At 35.7% G+C, this 17,132-nt stretch overlaps 1 long non-coding RNA gene across 2 annotated transcripts in view; it reads left to right on the plus strand.

The window, feature by feature from the left end:
• Positions 1-17,132, plus strand: part of LOC133096360 (uncharacterized) — a 521,763-nt gene that overhangs the window by 239,549 nt on the left and 265,082 nt on the right. Inside the window, exons 7-8 of one of the 2 annotated variants that reach the window (XR_009701770.1) lie at positions 4,602-4,664; positions 12,173-12,360. This is a non-coding gene — a long non-coding RNA (uncharacterized LOC133096360). Of the gene's footprint in view, positions 1-4,601; positions 4,665-12,172; positions 12,361-17,132 lie in introns of those variants that run through there. The other variant, XR_009701769.1, reaches the window with a different exon arrangement.

Genomic DNA, 17,132 nt, shown 5'->3' on the forward strand with positions numbered 1-17,132 from the left:
GTTTTTCATTTTCTTAAAATGGGAGCTTAGTTCTATTTACACCTTTCTTTTTTAATATAAGCATATAAGCATTTAAAGTTATATGTTTCCCTTTAATCAGTACTTTTTCTGTGCTCCACAAATTTAGATATGTTGTATTTTAATTATTATTGAGTTCAAAATATTTTCTAGTTTCTGCTGTAATACGTTTTTTGATCCACATGTTATTTAGAAGTGATTATTTAATATGCAAATATTTGAGGTTTTTTTGGGTGTATCATTGCAAATGAAGATAATTTAATATCATTTCATAATTAATGAAGACTTACCTTCTGGTTGAGCATATGGTATCTTTGTGAATATTCCTTGTGCACTTGAAATAGATGTGTATTGTTTGCTATTGTGTTCTATAATTTGCAATTAGTCAAGTTGATTGACAGTGTTGTTCAGATCTTTTATCTCTTTACTGACTTTTTTCTACTTGTTTTTATCAATTTATGAGATATAGGTGTTGAAGTCTCCAAATATGAATGTTTCTTTCCTAGTTCTGATTTTAATATTCGTTCATAAAATTTAAAAAAATATTTATTATATTGTTAATTGCAAAATGGTGAATTTGTCCATTTCTTTTATTTTGTAAGGAAGATCTCTCTCTCACACATAACCTCTTGTCTTTCTTAAAAAGTATCTTTCTGGTTGTATTGATTCATTTTTTTTGTCAGTGTATTATAAGCCATTATGATTATGATTTTTTAATTTTTAATTTGTCCTAAATATCACCAGGAAAGTCCTTTCAGGTAATCTCTGTACCCTTTTAATGTATCCCTTTTAGTATATGAACACATCTTTGATTTCTGATGCAACAAAATATTTCAGGCTCACCTTTTACTTTCCCAGTCCCAAATCTCATATCTTTTAGTTAGAAGTGACATTTAAAAACCAACATCTGGGGCTTCCCTGGTGGCGCAGTGGTTGAGAATCTGCCTGCTAATGCAGGGGACACGGGTTTGAGCCCTGGTCTGGGAAGATCCCACATGCCGCGGAGCAACTAGGCCCGTGAGCCACAACTACTGAGCCTGCACGTCTGGAGCCTGTGCTCCGCAACAAGAGAAGCCACGATAGTGAGAGGCCCGCGCACCGCGATGAAGAGTGGCCCCCGCTTGCCACAACTAGAGAAAGCCCTCGCACAGAAACGAAGACCCAACACAGCCAAAAATAAATAAATAAATTAATTAATTAAAAAAAAAAAAACCCCAACATCTGGGGGCTTCCCTGGTGGCACAGTAGTTAAGAACCTGCCTGCCAATGTAGGGGACTGGGGTTTGAGCCCTGGTCCGGGAAGATCCCACATGCCGCGGAGCAACTAAGCCCATGCGCCACACCTACTGAGCCCGTGTGCCACAACTACTGAAGCCTGCACATCTAGAGCCCATGGTCCACAACAAGAGAAGCCACCGCAATGAGAAGCCCACGCACCACAACGAAGAGTAGCCTCTGCTCGCTGCAACTAGAGAAAGCCTGCGCACAGCAACGAAGACCCAATGCAACCAAAAATAAATAGTAAATTAATTAATTAAAAAAAAACAACATCTGGGCATTGTATTATATGTACTAATTGCTTTGGGTGACATTTCTTCTAAGACCTTCAATGGAAGAGTTTGCAAGTATATATTTTTAAGCAATCATTAGTTCATACTGATACTGCTAATTCAAATCCAACAGCACAGGGTTCGTCCTCACATTTTCCCATTCCATATTTGTATTTCCTTATCTCAGTACATATCAATGTCTACACATTTAAATATCAAGTGGAAGAAATAAATGGAATACTGACTATAATTTGAATAACCTTAAAGAGGGAAGGAAAGGAAGGAAAGAGAACTACACTCATGGCATAAATATAAGACAAATAGCAAAATATTAAACAAAAACCCAAGCATGTGTGTGCTTATTTTCAATTTAAATTTTTTTAAGAAAACACTGCAGTTAGGAGGCAGAGATTACCAGGGTGGATAATAAAAGCATAGTCAAGCTATATGTTGTCTACAGGAGATGAACATTAAATATAAGGACAAGGTAAGCTAAAAGTAGTAGGATGACAAATTATACCTCATGCTAAGAGTAAACATAAGAAAGCTGATGTATATATATTAATATCAGACAAGGTAGACTTCAATCCAAAGAGTATTGTTAAGGATAAACAAATACTTCATAATAATAAAAGGATCGTCTTATCAGAAAAGCAGAATGTCAAAGTACTTAATAAAAGGGCTTCAAAATACATGAAGCAAAAAGGCAGAATCAAAGGGAGAAGAAATAGACAGATTATAATAATGTTTGGAAATTTTAATACCCCTCTTTCAGTAGTTGATAGAACAAACAGACAAAAAATCAGTAAGCATAAAATATCTGAACAACTCTGTCAGCCAACTTGATATTTAGAGAAAGCTAGACTCAACAACAGAACAAGGAATGTTCATCAATGCAGGCAAATACTCCTTATGGGCCATATTAAATAAATCTCATTAATTTAAAAGGATTGAAATCATACAGGAAATGTTGGCTTACCACAATATAATTAAATTAGAAAATGATAAGTAAAATATGTACAAATCCCCTAATGTTTGAGGGGAATAAAATAACATGGTTCTAAAAAACCCATAGTTTAATGTCAATATCAAAAGAGAAGATAGGAAATATTGGGAACTGAATGATAATTAAAATGCAATAGATCAACATCTATGAGATGTGGCTACAGGATACTATATAGGAAATTTATAGCTTTAAATATTTTAATAGAGGGAAAAAATTAAAATCAATGTTCTAAGCAAACTATGGCCTTAAAAAAACATAAAATAAGGAAAAGAAAAAATAAGAGAATATCCATAGATAGAAAATTAACAGACAAAAGGTAAAATTAAAGTAGTCAAAATTGGTTCTTCGAAAAGATTAAAAAAATTGATAATCTTTAAGAAGACTGATCAAAAAATAAAGACAAAATAAATTACCAATATTAGAAATGAAAGAGGGATATCACTGTAGATTGTATAGATATGAAAAAGATAATAAAGAAGAATGATAAATGACTATAGATTTGACACCTTGTATGAAATAAACAAATCTTTGAAAAATCACATATACTAAAACTAATCAAGAAGAAGTAAAAAATCTTGGATAGCCATATATCAATAATAGTAATTTTGTAGCTTAAGGATTTCAGACAAATTATTTTGGCTTCACCGGTATACTCTAACAAACATTTAATGAAGAGACAACAACAGTATTGCACATGTTCTTTCAGAAAATAAAGGAAGGAAAGATTTCTCCAATTTTTTTATGTATGCAAGATATTAGTGATATCATGGCTTCCCTGGTGGCACAGTGGTTAAGAATTTGCCTGCCAATGCAGGGGGCACGGGTTCTAGCCCTGGTCCGGGAAGATCCCACAGGCCGCGGAGCAACTAAGCCCGTGCGCCACAACTCCTGAGCCTGCGCTCTAGAGCCCGCGAGCCACAACTACTGAGCCTGTGTGCCACAACTACTGAAGCCCGCACATCTAGAGCCTGTGCTCCGCAACAAGAGAAGCCACTGCAGTAAGAAGCCTGTGCACCACAACGAAGAGTAGCTCCCACTTGCTGCAACTAGAGAAAGCTCACGTGCAGCAAGGAAGACCCAATGCAGCCAAAAATAAATAAATAAATAAAATAAAATTTAGAAAAGATATTAGTGATATCAAACTTAACAATGCCATTATAAGAAAGGAAATTTAGAGAGCAATATACCTTATAAACAAAGACACAACATTTGTTAACTAAGAATATCAAATCAATCTAGCAATATATAACAAAAGATAACAAATTTATACTATGACAAATTCAGTTTTATCTCAAGAAATTAAGGTTAATTTATTATTCAAAACTAAGTCAATGTAATAGAATACTAAATAATTAAAAAAGAAACTATTGCTATGTACAACAGCATGGATGAATCACGAATTCATTATGCTAAATTAAGGAACCCAGTATTAAAATGTTATATACCGCATAATTTCATTCATTTGGCATTTTGGAAAAGGCGATAATATAGGAGGACAGAACAGATGAGTGGTTTCCAGGAGTTTGATTGAGAATATGTTGTGAATACAAATGAAATGAATGAGATAATTCTTTGGGGTATAGGAATATTTCTGTATCCTACTCTGGTTGTAGTTATGAGAATACATGCACATGTAAAAACTTACTGAACTTTACACCAAAAAATGTGACTTTTGCTCTATGTAAATTAAAACAAATCCAAAAACAATTTTATTTTTTATATTAATAGAAAAAAGCAGATAAACTGTCATCTTAATAAAATTCAGACAATGCTTTTGACAAAAGTCAATATCCCTTTATGATAAAATATCCTAGAAAATTAGGAGTAGAAAAAAATTTTCTTACTATGACAAAGGGTATTTGCAACAAACCTAGAGTTAACATTATACTGACTGATGAAATAATGAATACTTTCGCCCTAAGATTGAGAATAAATACACCCTCTCTCACTATGTCTGTTCAATGCTGTATTGGGCAACAAGGCTAAAAAAACCCCTCCCAATTCCAGAATATGTTTTCATATTTCAGTATCTACAGAGGAGGAAGGCCCACTAGAAGGATGTTGGAATGGAGACCTAGTACCCAACAGAGGTAGGTACCATTATTATTTACATTTTGCAAATACCGAATCTTAGAAATGCTATTTAGTTTGTTGTTAAGGCTGAAAATTGAACACTAAATTTTATGTTTCTAACCACTAAGCTGTACTTAATAAGTTACACTCAATTTCTCTTTGCATCTTGTTACTTTACCTCAACATTTTGTATAATCTTTGGTCCAAGGTCTATGATCCAGAGAATAATAACATCGGAAGTCTTGTTTGGAATATTTGAGAAAACGTTCGCCATCTGAGGCTTACTGTTTTTTTTAATCCAAACATTTTTAGCTACTCATTTTTAATTAAATGGAACATAATTATATGATTAGACTCAGATGAGCTACAGGGAAATTTACCAATGTATTTGAAACTAAAAGATAATTGGAAAGCCTATCTGTGATGCCCAAAACTTTAAGAAATACATACTTTAGTTTTATCAGTGGCTTTGCACTGAAAATTATTCTGGGCCTGCAATGACAAAGCTCATTCTGGAGAACCGTACTGCAGAATTTCATGACATTCTGAGTCCATATGGCAAATTAATAAAGGACATCATTCTGGGTCCCTTAAAGTTATGTTTCGCGTTTTACTTTACAAGTTACTTAGAAATTCATTCTTCTATCTTAGCCTGAGATTAGTTCAGCCTCCTAAAGGCTATCAGCAGTGTCTTTGAGTGACAGGCTCTATATTGGAAGTTAAGACTTCTTAGTTTTAATTTGTATTTCAGAGTACTAGTTTGTAGGTGGGAGAAGCTAAAGTGCCTTCCAGAACCCATTCTACCTTGTTGGAGATAGTTTCTGGACACTGCAGTGCTTGAATGGTGCTTGTGTTCACTGCCAGCTTTTATGGAGGATCTTTATTTCCTTCTGACCCATTTAAGCCTGTTAGGTGATGAGAGGAAAATGAAGGAAGCTCTTCCTTCATTATGTACTGCTATTATGTACATTATGTACTTCTATTATGTACTGCTTCCTCACTGTCACCTTTACTGGGTCCCAGAAGGGAGAGTATAAAATACCAAAGGAGAGTGTAAAATCACAGGTAGAGATTAGTATATTCAAAGAATGAGTTTCCTGCTGGTATCCTGTTTTGTTTTATGTTTTGGTTTTTAGAACAGAGTTCCACTCTAATATCCATCACAAGCTTTTTTTTTTTTTTAATTTTTTAATCTAAGAGAATTATTTTTTCTATGATAAAATTTGGAATTACCCTCAGGCAATTACTTAATTCAGGAACTATCTGCTGAATACCTAAACCAGTGGTGGGAAAGGAATTTTGTTGAGAAGGAAAATAGTGCAAGTAAAATATTTATGGCTAGTAAAGTATTAATAATTAAGTTCATGGAATATAAAAAATGAGAAATGATATTACAGTACATTTTATTAAGTGGCCTTGTAAAAGAGAAGTGAAGATGAAAGGACATGAGTAATTGTTTATTAATTTGAAAAATAAGTAGGGAGGTGTGGACTTGTGTGGATATTGTTTCTTCTATTAAGTTTATTTCTGTCAATAGGCATAGTTGTTTTCATTTTTTAAATATTGTATTAGCAGAAATCAGTGGATAGAGAGAGCAGATAGCAGTGAGCCAGAAAGTTACCAAAAAATGTAGGAAGTATAATGATTAAAAAAAAAATACCAGATGGAATGGATCACTAATGATATGTTGTCAGATGCCAGTATAGCCAAATGTCTTCAGAAGATAACTGACCAGGTAGGCTTCAACTCCTATCTCCTAGAATACTAATACCCTCATGGTCCCACCAAATGCAACAGGAGGCCAAACAGTCAAGAAAGCAAATCATAAACTATGGAAGCTTAATAAATCAGTAAAATAGATGTTAAAGGATGTATATGTGATAAGAACTAGGGTCATGTGAGGAATTAGAAATGTGGAAGGTTAGAGAGAAAAAAGGAAAATCTGTCTATCTATATATCTTATTAATTTACTGATTTCTGTATAAGCCAAACTTTTCCCTGTGTTTTTGAGTTAAAGTAGGCTACAGTTAATTAAACTGAAACTTGTATAGAGTTTAAGATTGACTTTCAAAACATTTTATCTCTCATTAAAAACTCCAATCAATTAGTAGCGGCTACTTGAATTGCTCTGTGGGGTTGTATCGTGAAGCCGTATTCAAGTTCTGTGAGAGTGTCATAATCAATTACTTATGTCTACAGTGATCATGAGAATGTCTGCAGTGATTATGACTTCTTACCCTGAATGAGACCTTTCAAAACCGATGGCTCTTATGTAAACCAGGGCTCAAATCAGACTAGGATTGAAAATTTGTCAGACTTCTAATGTCAAGCAGATATGGAGTTTGATGAGGAATAGATGGCCAGTGACTGTATGTTCTAGAGACCAACTATAGCCTAAATATAAAAGACAGTTTGAACCCAGACATGAAGAAGAAACTGAACTCACATTAAATCAGATGATTCTTGGCTTGGAATCAAAGATTTGAGGAGAAAGATTCAGCCAATAGACTTCAGAATGTTCTTGGTTAAGGAAGGCTGAGATTGGCTGATACAAGGTTTTGTTTTCTTGGGTGATCCCTGGTTTATGGATAGTGCTTTTACATCTTTCTTGGACTTTGGATTATAATACATAAGGATTCCATATGCTTAGGGTATATCATTGAGTATGTTCACTTGGGTTCTGATAATATAGTACATCCCAGCCTTAAGAGAACTGGTTGGCAGTTCTTGGGGAGATAACAATTCCTGTAATGGTTTGTTTGCTTTTTTAAAGATAGGCTTGTAGGAAAAACAGGCACAGTAATAGAATGCTTAAGAATATTGGACAAAGTTGGATGCAATTTGAGCGTATGTAGACCAAATTCAGTGATTCAATAGGAACTTCTGTCTCTGAGGCTATAATGGATTTAGAAAACCAAAAGACACATCAGTGAGAAGAATGATTAATGCAACATTACTCTTAGCAATGTCAGTCAGAATCCAAGATCCTAGCCATCTGCTGGAACAGGTGACTGACAGAAATTCTAACATACAGACATTGACTTTGCTATAAAAAAGCTAGGAAACCAAGCAGGGTAATTGTGAATGAGGTAGGGACCCAGTTATCAGTGAACTCTAATCAGTGGATTGGTGGCATTGGACTGATAAAGCAATATCATGAGATTCCTTCTACTTCTCTACCAGGGCCTAGTTATAAGGCTAGTTAAAACCTATGGAAGGAAGCTATGACCAGGCTCAGAATCAAGGGCTAGAATTCTGGATATGAAGAAAAGAATTTGTCAGGTACTTCAAGTTTTATTCAATTTTTGAAGTTCTCTGTGGATGTAATTTTACAGTCTCTTTGCAGGTCTATTCTATTGATTAAGGGAGTTAAAAATAATTTTATAGTTATATATAATAATTGATTGCTCTCCTGGAGATAAAATTCTTCCTACTCTATAGCTGTGAGTGTGGAAAATGGTGTCCTTTTGAGATAGTAAAACCAAACCAGGGAATTCCTTGCAGTCCAGTGGTTAGTACTTGGCCCTTGCACTGCTGTGGCCCGGGTTCAATCCCTGGTTGGGGAACTAAGATCCCGCAAGCTGCGAGGAGTGGCCAAAAAATAAAAAATAAATAAAACCAAACCAAACCAAACGTACAGTTAATTGAAAGCAAGAACTTTCCCTGAGGTCCATGGATCTTTAGGGTTTACGAGTGGAGTTTGAAAAACCACTAAACTGGTGAAGCTCTATCATATATTTTTTAAAAAGTTTTCATTGTAGTATAAAATATTTTATAACATATCATATAGGTGTACAACTTGATGAATTTTCTCAAAGTAAACACAGCTCTGAAATCAGTGCCTGGAACAAGAAACATTGTCAGCATCCCTGAAGGCCAGTATCCCTTCCATTCACTAATCCTCTAACAAGGGTAATTGCTGTCCTGACTTCTAACCCCATAGGTTTATTCTAGTACTGATCTAAGTGGAATTCTATAGAAAGTGCTTTATTCATCTGTCTTCTTTCTCTTGCCATTTTACTTGTGAAGTTTATTCATGTTATTATGACTAGGTGTAGATTGTTCATTCTCATTACTAAATAATGTCCCACTGTGTGACACTGCCATGATTTACTTATCTATTTTACTGTTGATGGGTATTTAGATAGCTTCTAGTTTGGAGCTATTGTAAGTAGTATGTCTATGAATGTTTCAGTGCATGTCTTTTGGTAAATATATTTTGGCATTTCTGTTGTATAAATCTAGTAGTGAAATTTCTGGGTCATAACTGTAGACCCTCTACTTTCATCAGTCTGATTATCTCTCTAATTTCAATGTTCACTCTTCCATCTTTTCAAAATGGCAGAGTGAAGTTTATGGTTTGAATCTCTCCATTTTTTTTTGCAACAAAAACATGGAATAATAGATTAAGCATTGAAAATTAAATTTAAAAAGATATATCAGTGCTCCAAAGAAAGATATTTCCATAAACTAGAAATGAAAACACACACTCATTGTGCATTGTGATAGATAATAATAAAACCACACCAAAATATTATCCTCGAACTAGAAAATATCAAGGATAAAAATGAAATTTTAAGTGCAAGTAGGGAGGAAAAAACAAGTTATTTACACAGCAACTATAATCATAGTCGACTTCTCATCAGCAATGCTAAATACTGGAAGATGAGGAAATGCTATTTAAAAATGCTGTTTAAAAAAGATGAGGAAATGCTATTTAACATTGAAAACTATCATTCAAAGAAGCGGGGTAAATTAAGGTATTGCCAGGGATACAAAAAGCAAGGAGTCTTTCCTCCTGCAAATACTTCTCGGAAAGAATTATTAAAAACGTGTTCAAAAGGAAGCACATGCATAAAACCTTGACCACACTTTAGATCAGGTGTCATCAAACTTTTTCTGTGATGGGTTGGATAGAAAATATTTTAGGCTTTACGAGCTACATCATCTCTGTGGCAACTACTCAGGCTGCTGCATTGTGAAAGCAGCCATGGACGGGATGTAAAGGATGGTGTGGCTGAGTTCCAATAAAACTTTTTTTTTCTTTTTGCAAAAACAGGTGGCAGAGCATCTATGGCTCACAGACTATAGTTTGCTGGCCACTACTCTAGATCACAAAGAGAGACTCAAAAAAATTAAAAACTGTAATTATCTCTCTCTGTGCCACATCTGGTCTGGTCCTATTCGGTATCAGAATTAGTATAGAAATGGCATAAAGTTCTTAATCCCTGTATTTGCAATATTTCTTTCTTTAGATTTTATATTACAAGATAATATAATTACAATTCTGTTTTAGAATCCAACAACAACATATCTTGGATCATTTTTATTTCTAATAGTTATCACCAATGCACACGAACCTTGGCTTTTCAGAAGAAGTGCTCTCTCGTGGAGAGAGCCCCATCATGCCCTGAAATGCTGGGGTCAGATGGGTCTCCACAGATTTTTGTGCCGTTGGACAGAACAAAAGTGTCTTCTGGGCTGAGTGCCACTTGGAAGACTTTGTACGATTACTCAGATGCTTTTTCCTTCATTGCTGTTTCCATGTCTCATTTCAGAAGAACCTCACTGCAGAGGAACAATCTTCTCTCAGGGCTGGATTTAGCAGAATGTGTTTGATCATTTAATTTCTTCACGCCCTCAGTGCAGAAGGGTTACATTCATATTACTGGTTATTGGCAGAGTTGGCAATTTTTTAAGTCCATTGATTTCCTGGCACAAAAGATTACACATTTAGAAACAGTTTTATCAGAAGAAATATGAAGCAAATGCTTAAGTTAAGTCTCTAAATCACTCTCAGGCTTCAATGTAGCTTGGTTATTCATACAATTTGAGTTAGAAACTGGAGACCCAGACAAGCAGTGCATGCCTGCTAACGTTGACAAAAAAGATACAATATGGAAAGTTTCTATTCAGTCTATTCCTAAAAATGTAATTTTTTCCTGGCTCTGTATTCTTCTACATACTCCTGACTGAGAAATGCATGTTTCTTTTAATTCTTTTACTGACTTTATTTTTTTTCTGATAATATTAACTATGTACTTTTTTTAAGTAATAGATTTCAGGATTTCAGAGGTGGAAGAGACTCAAGATATCCAATGTGTTACCTGATATCAAAACCCTTCTACAGTATTCTTGCTAAATAGTCACTTAGCTTTTGCTTGATTACTTCCTATAATGGATAATTCACTATATCCCATGATTGCCCAGGCCATTCTCAGTCAAGTCCTATTGATTAGAAAAATTTTTTCTTATTATAAGTGTAATGTTAAATATTGAATTTGTATAGTAGAGATTTTACATAGAGGGTTGAAAGATAAAATTTGTACAATAGGAGTTATATCCAGTGTGATTTTGAATAGTTATGACTATGCAACTCTGATCATTTAGTATAATAAAGGTTTATTTATGACCTCCATTATTCCAAAAATGATTCAAGAAGCCTCAGACAAAAAGCATGACAAGCAAGATAAAGATTAAAGTAGGTGAAGAAAACAGGCCCAAAAGAAATTAAGAAAGGGAAATGACATCAGCTAAAATTATGGTTTATCATAAAATTTGTGATATTAAATACTTCATACTTACTAGTCTAAGCAGCCAAAGCAAAGAGAGATACCAGATAATTTATGGTTAAGGCAGAGCTATTGTTTTCCTTGGTAGGCAAACCGTGGGTCTTCATAATGGATATATACAGGGATGTACTGAACAAAGTCCTCAACCATATCTTCCCAATATATATTTCAGAAGAAGCTTGCTGATAACATGCTACACAGCAATCCAAGTGTGGTTTTGTAGAAGTAGTTCTGTTGCCCTATCAGAGACCTATGGCCTAGTAGTCTGGTTTGACTCAAGGATAATTTGGAATATAAATGGGAAGAGATAATTTGAACATCTACCAAAATTCCATAATTGAACTTTTTATATGAATAGCATAACAGAAAATAAAATGTTATATTCTTTGGCATGATTCAGAAGTACAGAATTTTTAAGTGGTTTCTTAAAGACATGTTCAAATACTTTGACAATGAACTGAGTAACAGAGAGTTGATGTCATTTTAAAATAAAAGTAACCTAATGAAGACAAGCACCTATGTAGATAATTCTCCTTGAATGAGTTTGCATTTATGCACGGCAGGTGGGCATGTAATTCACGAGTTCACTATGCAATCCTGAAATGCCATCTGGAAACTAACCAGTAAACTCTAGACTAGTTGTTCTCAAACTTTAGTATATTGAAGAATCACTTGGGAACCTTGTCAGATATGCAGATCTCCCCACAGCCAAATATTCTGTGTGGAATATAGGAATCTGCATTTGCATGTGATGTGGACACATTTTGCAAAACATTGCTCTAGACATGGTAAATCTCTACTCTGGGGCTGAGATTACTATAGAGTTAGCCAAAATTATCAGTAGGTCATTATTCACAAATTTTGTTTCATTTAATTTTTCCCCCCTTTGGAGTTGGAAGATTATGTCTCTTTTTTCACAAGATTTCTATAAGACTGCCTTCATTCATTTAAAGTTCCAGAGACTTCCCTGGGGGCACAGTGGTTAAGAATCCGCCTGGCAATTCAGGGGACACGGGTTCGAGGCCTGGTCCGGGAAGATCCCACATGCCCCAGAGCAACTAAGCCTGTGCGCCACAACTACTGAGCCTGTGCTCTAGAGCCCATGAGCCACAACTGCTGAGCCCACATGCCACAACTACTGAAGCCCACACGCCTTGAGCCAGTGCTCCGCAATGGGACAAGCCACCAAAATGAGAAGCCTGCGCACCAGAACAAGGAGTAGCCCCGACCCGCTGCAACTAGAGAAAGCCTGCGTGCAGCGACGAAGACCCAACGCAGCCAAAAAAAAAAAAAAAGTTCCAGGTTCAGAGAAAGCTAAAGTAGATTTCCAGAGGTAATATAAAAATCTCTTCTGGTTAAGAATTTTCAGTGAACCTCTACACTGTACCACCAAATTGCCAGGTAACAACTTTGTTTTTATACTGTATTAATATAGTTCATTGACTTTTAGTATTATTATTCTTGGAAACTTCTTTTTATTGTTCACAGGACGCCTGAGGGAGACCATGTTATTTATAGTTGTGTGGTTATAAACAGATTGAGAGACACAATCTGTGTCACTAAGTATACGGGGCATAGCAGGATGGAAGAGGCAGTTTTGCTTCTGGTAATCCACTTATCTTCCTGTATGTGCTGGTGAAAAATGAATTATATGGCTACCTGCTTGAGTGGCTCAGGTGAAAAATTTGCATATTTCAGCTCTTCTACAATCTGGTTATTTGCCTTCTTAAAAACAGAGCTGCTAAAAACAATGTCATGCTTAAATTCACACTAAGAGCAACGACAGAGAATGAACTTCTCTTTGTCTGTCTTAAACTCTGGCTTCATTTACCTAATCACTTTCAACATTTTCAGAGTCAAACACTGAAGAATGTAAAGCTCTTTGACTAAAGCAACAAAGCTGACATGTGTTCTTTCTACTATTTGTCAGGCACTGTGTTAGATTATGGGAAAAAGGGAATGAATAGGACAGATGATATCCCCAAGGAGTTCACATTGAATCCCCTCACCTCCTTTTTGGGCTCTCCACTGCTGTACCTCATCCTTGATCCACTGGGGGAATTTCTCACTGTGAGACACGTCACTAGGTGAAGAAATCGCTTCACCAGGTTATTTTCTATTATCAGGGGTTTAAAAATATTATGTTTTGACAATAAAGTGTTATTGTGTTTCTAAGCTTAGAGAGTAGAAGTAACAAATGAAATCAGTTTTTTGCTTTTTGTTTTTGTTTGTTTGTTTTTAAGTATCAGGAGGGAAAAAAGGAGAAACATAGAGTAGGTAATGAAGTGGCTGTGATTTCTGATTTTCTTTTCACCTAGGGAAAACATAATCACAGGGGTTTTGTGCTGCTTATATTGATGTGCTATGCTTTCTTTCAAGGTGAGTGAGATGCTAGCAGTTATATACAGATGATAAGAAATTTTGAGAATATTGAATGAAAGGATTTCTTTCCTTAGTGAATGGGCAATCTTCCTTGCTTGAAAGAATGCCCTCAAATAAAAGCCCCTGAAATGGCTTTAGATGCAAACTTGGTTACAGCTTCTGTAGAAAAGCCAAGTTTAAGAAACACTGAACCATCAAGAAGATATTTGATGAGTTAAAAGGGGTTTTCTATTCTAGCTGGGTGGCAGGAAGTCAAGTTAGGCCAAGTAGTAACTAATAAATGATTTCAACAGGTAGTATTAGTGGGAAAATTAGATGTGTATCCTGAGAGTATTTAAATCTTTTTTTCTAATTTGTGTATCATCTACTTTAGTATTTTCAGTGATTTTTTGGTATAATTTTTTTTCTGTTTTATTAAATTGTTTCATCAAAAGCCAACCAAACAAACAGAGCCCTGAGTTTTGAAACACGCCATATATATATATATGTGCCTGTATTAATTCCATCTATGGGATGTTTGGTTTTTAGAACAAAGGAGTGTAGAAAGAGACCACTGATTTAGCTAGCTAAATGATGGAGGGAAATGGCTTTAAGCAGATTGGTTGTAAAATTAAATTAAAGAAATTTATGCTGAAGACGGCATCTTCAGCTGACACTTCATGCAGGCATGCAAACCGTGACCTCCCAGACTCCAATTTCTCTGTTCGTTCTCACTTGCTTTTCTTGGAGACGACATTTCTTCACACAGGTTTTGCCTCTACTCAGTATTCACTTCGAATCCTTCCTCAAAGCCTCTGTCCTCCTGGGGGACGTCAGAGTTGCTCCTCCTGACTCTGATCATCTCTTTCCTTTAACCCTTCTGCCACTAACATGTTCCATGTACCATAACCCACGGCTTTTTCTGTCTCTGGGATTGCACAGAGAACGCACCCAAAGGACAGGACAAGTGTAGTCTCTCCCTGTGCAGTCTGACAGCTCTTCTCAGAGGGGAAAGGTCATTGAGAAAGGATCTAAGTAGAGACCAGGATGCCCGCTTCTAGTCCGCATTCCACCCCCAGTTAGCCACAGAACTTGGGCTCATCAGGCATCTCTCTGGTCTGTAACGGATGTTAAAAGATAACCTGAAACATATTAAACATGTGAAGAATTTATTTGAGCAAAAATAGATTTGACACGGGCAGCGCCAGTCAGGAAGTGGTTAGGTGGCCAGGGGAAGGACAGGAGCCAGGGTAAGCACGTACAGAGAAAGTGGAGGCGTTTGCCTGGCTATGGCTTAAAGTCTAGTTTGCTCTTTGTGATTGATTGTTTCTTAGCGCTTCAATTTCATAACTTTGGCGCGTTTACAGGCTTAGATTTTGGTTTATGTTTGCCGTGCTGGCATTAGAGCTGCCTCAGTCTAATGGTTTCCTTGTTTAATTAATTGAACAGCAGATATCAGCTGCTCACCTGCAGACGGAACTGATGTGACAGGTGAGGTAAATGAGATGTGCTTTGTAAACTGTGAAGTACTCTGTGAACGTGGGGACTCTGCATCCTGTTCAGTCTCTCTGGTTGGCAGCGACCGTTTCCTGGGCATCTGACCTGTGCCACTGCTCAGGGCCTTGCTCTGGGAAAGCCTGGCGCCTGGTTAAATGTCCTACTGTCGCCCGCTGAAATTCTTAACCACTTTGTCTTTTCATTTGTGGTTTATAAGTCAAGGCCGAGGGAAAATGGAGCACAGGAGGAGATGCTTGGAAATAAGCATAATATGCACCTCCTCTGCTCCTTGCTGCCTTATTTGAATATGACGCGGAATTCCAAGGTATTTGGGGGTTAAGTATTGCTCAAAGCCACTAGGAGGTAAGATGTTAAGACTATGACTGAGTAAGGGGTGGGAGGCATGTACTGACCGCCCCTAGAGACCACACATCCCAGTTGAACCAAGACTTGTCTCTAACGCCGAAAGAAGGCCATGATGGCATTCTGAAAAATAGAAACAGCCACGGAGCTCTACCATGCCCTTTCTTACTTGTGTCACTTCCTTGCATTAGCCAACCACTTACATTGAAAGTAATGACATGAAAAGGAAAAATAGGGCTTCCAGTTCCTTCTCCTTTTAGTTCTTCCTTACACATCAGTCAGCCAAAGTGTAGAGTGTCAGTAGAATGTATGCTTATCAAGAAAGGAAATAAAGATGGTGGTGATGGTTGTACAATATAAATGTACCTAATACCACTGAACTATCCATTTAAAAATGGTTAAGGTGGTAAATTTTATGTTATGCTTATTTTACCACAATTAAAAATATTAAAAATTAATTTTAAAAAGAAGTAAAATAAAACCAGTTGAATTAATTTTATGGAATGTTTCTGCTGTTCTGGTGAGAATGAAATATACATGTACTAACCAAGACATATGAATTACATAATTTTGTGATACTGCAACTGAGTTAAATTCTCTCATATTTTCATTTAAAATGACATTGCATAATATAAAGTGAATGATAAAATTTCTTCCATTTAAAGTTTTAATTTAAAAAAGTTTGAATTATGTTAAATAGCAAATATTAAACAATATGACAAGTTGAGAGAAAGACTACAAGAAGAAAGGAAAAAATTATATTTTAGTACTTTTAGAGGCATTGTTTTCTCTTGCTTTTTAAATGAGGGGCCCCAGATTTTCATTTTGTTTTAGACCCTGCAAATTATGTATCTTGCCCTGTTCATCTGTACTGTATTTACATTGGTGAGGAATGTATTTGGAAAATGTAAAGAATGCATGTAATCCCACATATATAGCTTTGTGAGCACAAAGTTCCCAGTAGGATGCTAAAATAGAGATGTACACTTTATAAAAAAATTTTATTGGAATATAGCTGATTTACAATGTTGTGTTAGTTTCAGGTGTACAGCAAAGTGAATTGGTTATACATATACATGTATCCACTCTTTTTTTTTTTTTTTTTAGATTCTTTTCCCATATAGGTCATTACAGAATATTGAGTAGAGTTCCCTGTGATATACAGCAGGTTCTTATTAGTTATCTATTTTATATATAGTAGTGTGTATATGTCAATCCCAATTTATCCCTCCCCCACCCCCATCCCCTGGTAACCGAGACATACACTTTTAACCTGAGCCTTTTACCCATGTCATGTTGTTAATAAGCTTATTCTGTGGGTTCTCTTCCTTTACTTTTGTCTTCAATTCATTTCTTGATATATATGCTATTTGAGAGACTATTCAATGTCTCAGCCTGGCATTCATCAGTGACAACATTTAACAATGAAAAGTTAATGAAGCAGAAACGATTTTAATTGTTCATAACCATCTTTTCACTTTTACTAATTGCTTTGTGGGTTTTCCATACATCTTCTTTTGGTTAAAAGAATTCTCAAAAATAAAGGAAGAAAGAAAGAAAGAGACACTTTTAAATTCTCACATACCTTTTCAAGTCCTTCTTCCCAATTCCATAGTAATAAAAAGAAAAAAAGGAATGTTCCCTGCAGCTCTGAAGACCCCTAAGTGCTAAGTTAGACATTGAAAGTTGGTC

The sequence above is a fragment of the Eubalaena glacialis genome, chromosome 8 (genome assembly GCF_028564815.1).
Source record: "Eubalaena glacialis isolate mEubGla1 chromosome 8, mEubGla1.1.hap2.+ XY, whole genome shotgun sequence".
Lineage (NCBI taxonomy): Eukaryota > Metazoa > Chordata > Mammalia > Artiodactyla > Balaenidae > Eubalaena > Eubalaena glacialis.